This window comes from Bufo gargarizans, chromosome 8 (genome assembly GCF_014858855.1).
Source record: "Bufo gargarizans isolate SCDJY-AF-19 chromosome 8, ASM1485885v1, whole genome shotgun sequence".
Lineage (NCBI taxonomy): Eukaryota > Metazoa > Chordata > Amphibia > Anura > Bufonidae > Bufo > Bufo gargarizans.
In genome coordinates, this window is record NC_058087.1 from 24903195 (window position 1) to 24909194 (window position 6000).

Below are 6000 nucleotides of genomic sequence, written 5' to 3' on the forward strand. Positions count from 1 at the left end.
AATTCATTAATGCGCAGAAAAAGTAACTTGCCGAAAAATAAATGAATCAGCGTCGGTGTAAATGTCTGCTTTGATGTCCTAATGCAGCCGTTCTGATTACCAGGTGTCAGTATCAGCCGCTGTCACTAATCAATGAAATGGACTGAGTTCTGTTTTTCATGCCAAGGAGTTGATTTTCCTTCCTGTGCTGCAGAGATGCCGTGAGTCACTGCAAAAATGTGTCATAAATTTGTCACAGCTGCTACACGCACAACTTAAAGGGCTAAATCTGCCTAAAAAGAGAAAAAAAAAATTAAGGAAAATCATAAAATCCATTGCATGGATATGATCACAAAACAGGGTGAAGCTATAGCTATAGGGGTAAAATCAAATACTTTAGATATAGGGCTCTGACATAGCACAACGTTGTCCCTTTGCTACGGAGAGCAACTGTTTGGGTTAGAAGGAAAACTTGCAGCAGTTACAGTATTAAAGGGGTTTTCTGGGAGTAGAATATTGACCTATCCTAGGACCGTCATGATACTAGAGAGCACCCGACCAGCTTGATAAAGGGCACTAAACTAAGTGTTGAAGTGTGGAACCACTGTCTTAATCAACAGATTCAGCTTTGGCTACTTCTAAGAGCGTTATCCCGGCATGCTCTTGGTTTTCACCCTTTAACACCTATTCAGAGATCTGGACTTTGGTGCAGGGGAATCACTAGGCCACTACCTCCTGGAGTAGTGTCTGTGTGACGGATAGCTGACCCACGGGAGTCAAGAGACACCGGTGCAGAGCACCAAGCGATCAAGCAAAATCGTAGTCAGGGACAGGCCGAGGTCAGGGCAGGTACAATGCAAGAAATCCAATAAACAGTCCAAAGTCAGGACAGGCAGGGTCAATATGAAGGTCAGGCACTGGTCAGGTCAGGCAACGAAGGGTCAATATCCAGGAATGGGAAGAAGTCGGCACACATGCAAACAAATATTGCACATCTTTGCAGGAACTAGCAAGAAAGGAACCAGGGAAAAATGCCTTAAGAACCCCAGGGTTGGCAGTCATTGGCTGGCGAAGATTAGGGGGAGCATGCATTGGCCCTCTAAGAGCCTAAGGGAGCATGCGCACATGCCCTAGAGGCGGAAAAGGAATGGCCTTGCTAGTAAGCAGGCCGCAGCCTATGTTGAAGGCATCCAATCAAATGAGTGTTGTCTCTTTACTGTAAAAGATTACCAATTGAGACGACTGAAATCAATCACCTTAGCACCGATAACATGACAAATCCTTACCTAGGAACCTCCTTCATCAATTATCTTCACTTTAGGGGCTGATGACATCAACTGTCCTGTTCTAGGAACCCATGACAACATTAATCTTGACATGCAACCTATGGCATCCTAAATCCTCTACTAAAAACTAGTGACATCAATAAACCTTAGCTTTTAGACCCAATACATTACCATTTCTCTCCTAAGAGACCATGACATTATTCATTTTCACTTGGTGACCCTTGCAATCACCAATCCTCTACTAGGAATACATGACATCACAAAATCCTCTATTAGGAACACATGACATCACCAATCCTCTACTAGGAATACATGACATCACCAATCCTCTACTAGGAATACATGACATCATCAATCCACTAGTAGAAATATATGACATCACCAATCCTCTACTAGGAATACATGACATCACCAATCCTACACTAGGAATACATGACATCAACAATCCTCTACTAGTAATACACAACCTCATCAATCCTCTAGTAGGAATACATGACATCACAAAATCCTCTATTAGGAACACATGACATCACCAATCCTCTACTAGGAATACATGACATCACCAATCCTCTACTAGGAATACATGACATAATCAATCCACTAGTAGAAATACATGACATCACCAATCCTCTAGTAGGAATGCATAACATCACCAATCCTCTACTAGGAATACATGACATCACCAATCCTACACTAGGAATACATGACATCAACAATCCTCTACTAGTAATACACAACCTCATCAATCCTCTAGTAGGAATACATGACATCACCAATCCTACACTAGGAATACATGACATCACCAATCCTCTACTAGGAATACATGACATCACCAATCCTCTACTAGGAATACACAACCTCATCAATCTTCTACTAGGAATACTTGACATCACCAATCATCTACTAGGAATACACGGCCTCATCACTCCTCTACTAGGAATACAAGGCATTACTAATCCTCTACTAGGAATACATGACATCACCAATCCTCTAGTAGGAATACATGACATCACCAATCCTCTACTAGTAATACACAACCTCATCAATCCTCTAGTAGGAATACATGACATCACCAATCCTACACTAGGAATACATGACATCACCAATCCTCTACTAGGAATACATGACATCACCAATCCTCTACTAGGAATACACAACCTCATCAATCCTCTAGTAGGAATACATGACATCACCGATCCTACACTAGGAATACATGACATCACCAATCCTCTACTAGGAATACATGACATCACCAATCCTCTACTAGGAATACACAACCTCATCAATCTTCTACTAGGAATACTTGACATCACCAATCATCTACTAGGAATACACGGCCTCATCACTCCTCTACTAGGAATACAAGGCATTACTAATCCTCTACTAGGAATACATGACATCACCAATCCTCTAGTAGGAATACATGACATCACCAATCCTCTACTAGTAATACACAACCTCATCAATCCTCTAGTAGGAATACATGACATCACCAATCCTACACTAGGAATACATGACATCACCAATCCTCTACTAGGAATACATGACATCACCAATCCTCTACTAGGAATACACAACCTCATCAATCATCTACTAGAAATACTTGACATCACCAATCATCTACTAGGAATACACAGCCTCATCACTCCTCTACTAGGAATACAAGGCATTACTAATCCTCTACTAGGAATACATGACATCACCAATCCTCTACTAGTAATACACAACCTCATCAATCCTTTAGTGGGAATACATGACATCACCAATCCTACACTAGGAATACATGACATCACCAATTCTCTACTAGGAACACATGACATCACCAATCTTCTACTAGGAATACACAACCTCATCAATCTTCTACTAGGAATACTTGACATCACCAATCATCTATTAGGAATACACGGCCTCATCAATCCTCTACTAGGAAAACATGTCATTACTAATCCTCTACTAGAAATACATAACATCACCAATCCTCTATTAGGAATACATGACATCACCAATCCTCTATTAGGAATACATGAATCACCAATCCTCTACTAGAAATACATGACATCACCAATCCTCTACTAGGAATACATGACATCACCAATCCTCTACTAGAAATACATAACATCACCAATCCTCTATTAGGAATACATGACATCACCAATCCTCTATTAGGAATACATGACATCACCAATCCTCTATTAGGAATACATGAATCACCAATCCTCTATTAGGAATACATGACATCACCAATCCTCTATTAGGAATACATGACATCACCAATCCTCTATTAGGAATACATGAATCACCAATCCTCTACTAGAAATACATGACATCACCAATCCTCTACTAGGAATACATGACATCACTAATCCTCTACTAGGAATACATGACATCACCAATCCTCCATTAGGAATACATGAATCACCAATCCTCTACTAGAAGTATATGACATTACCAATCCTCTACTATGAATACATGACATCACCAATCCTCTACTAGGAATATATGACATCACCAATCCTCTACTAGAAGTATATGACATTACCAATCCTCTACTAGGAATACATGACATCACCAATCCTCTACTAGGAATACATAACATCACCAATCCTCTACTATGAATACATGACATCACCAATCCTCTACTAGAAGTATATGACATCACCAATCCTCTACTAGGAATATATGACATCACCAATCCTCTACTAGAAGTATATGACATCACCAATCCTCTACTAGGAATATATGACATCACCAATCCTCTACTAGGAATACATGACATCACCAATCCTCTACTAGGAATACATGACATCACCAATCCTCTACTAAGAATACATGACATCACCAATCCTCTACTAGGAATACAAGGGAACCATCATTCTGGCCATAAACCCCTTGTACTGCCCAGTCTATATCTTCCACATTGAGCACCTAGACATCAGACACGTGTGGACAGGTTTTATGTCTTGCAGTAATGGAAACTTTGTGCTCAATGATGAATGAGCCTCGAGACTAATGTTATTGAATCTCTGCATCCAGACTCCTTTTCAGCCTCAGATAATAATCTGTTTCTCTTCAGCCGCAATAACCTGGGCTGAATTTGTTAACCGACGTTACAAAAATGATTTTTCGCGGTAGATAATCGACTCTGCCTTGGCAACCACAGTTGGAAAACACGTTTTGGATGAAGTATCATTATCTCATTGTGAAAATAGGACGGTTCAGAAAATCTGGATAATATGCAACATCATGAGACCCTTTACATAAGGAGAAGTAAGAGATACCTGAAAAGAATTAAACACCAGGGGCCCTCAAGAACCATAGTTTGGGTGTGTATACCGTGTTCCACCTGGAAAGGACACTTGGGTGGAGCTCTGGGGGTCTTTATCAGAGAGGCAGCCAATAAACACTGATGGGAGTGATCTCGCAATGCTCCTCCCAAATGTCCTTTTCAGTTGCATGCCAGGCAGAATGCAGCTCCCTATCTCACTGTGTGTGCAACATAGTAGATGTGGATTTGGAAATTACACAAAGGGGCAAACAACTCCTTGACTCTGGCTTCTGCTGGGGATCCCAACCCTCTATAATGTCTGTCTGTGAAGGTTCTCATTTATCCAGGTCATGGTATATCTGTAAAGAATAAATCAAGGCAACTGGACATACTGTAGATTTCTTGAAAATGTTTCACTCGTTCTTCCAACGAGCTTTCTCAATTCTGAGTGACTCTACAAGAATTATCTGGGAATAAATATGTAACTGAATCAACATCTGGTAATTATACCCAGCATGGGGTCAGAGGTCATTATACCCAGCATGGGGTCAAAGGTGTTGATCCCATTATCCTAATTGGAGTCAGTAGGTGATAAAGACTTCCCAGAAAAAGGTGTCAAGACAGCATTGTATGTGGCAGACAATAGATGTCTAACCCTCCCGCCTCTATTCAAGCTTGGCTTCTCCATTTTCACGTAGCTGGCCTCCTTCACACCTTTTTCTGGGAGGTCATTATCACCTACTGACTCCAATTAGGATAATGGAATCAACACCTTTGACCCCATGCTGGGTATAATGACCTCTGACCCCATGCTGGGTATAATTACCAGATATTGATTCAGTTACATATTTATTCCCAGATAATTCTTGTAGAGTCACTCAGAATTGAGAAAGCTCGTTGGAAGAACGAGTGAAACGTTTTCAGGAAACCTACAGTATGTCCAGTTGCCTTGTTTTATTCTTTGCAGCTCTATAATGTCTGTTTAGTGCAGTTTAGATTCTCTCACAGAATCAGTTGAATACATTAGAATATAAAGTAAAGTATATTGCTATTAGGATATGATGCAGCATTAGATTGCAATAATATGCCATTGCTGCAGGATATTTATCTCTGTCACTCACCGCACTCTCCTGATCTGTATTCCCGCCCCGCAGTTAGCCGTCTTCTCCTCGCTGTGCAGTTTGCAGGCAGACCACGGCTCAGTCACCCACAAGTACTGATTGCATTCATTGTAGCATGGGACCGTCTCATAGACCTGTCAGGAGACACAAAAGTGCAGGGTGTAAACAACACCAATCAGCGTTAACAGCTGTCAGACCCAGATGACTCCATAAAATCACTGGCTGCCCGGTAGATACTGTATGTATTTTAAAAAAATGTCATAAAAACCAGATAATGTGAAAATGCTGCGCTTCTGAAGTTCTAGTGTCTGTGGAAATTTGTCAAAAAAATTGCTTAAACAGCAATTAC

The 6000-nt window shown here is 40.8% G+C and overlaps 1 protein-coding gene across 1 annotated transcript in view; it reads right to left on the reverse strand.

Moving 5' to 3' along the window:
- Positions 1 to 5767, reverse strand: part of THSD7B (thrombospondin type 1 domain containing 7B) — a 91297-nt gene extending 85530 nt beyond the window's left edge. Inside the window, exon 1 of the mRNA XM_044305047.1 lies at positions 5652 to 5767. The gene's annotated coding sequence lies outside the window, so the exon portion shown is untranslated. The remainder of the gene's footprint in view (positions 1 to 5651) is intronic.
- Between the last annotated feature and the right edge of the window lie 233 nt (positions 5768 to 6000).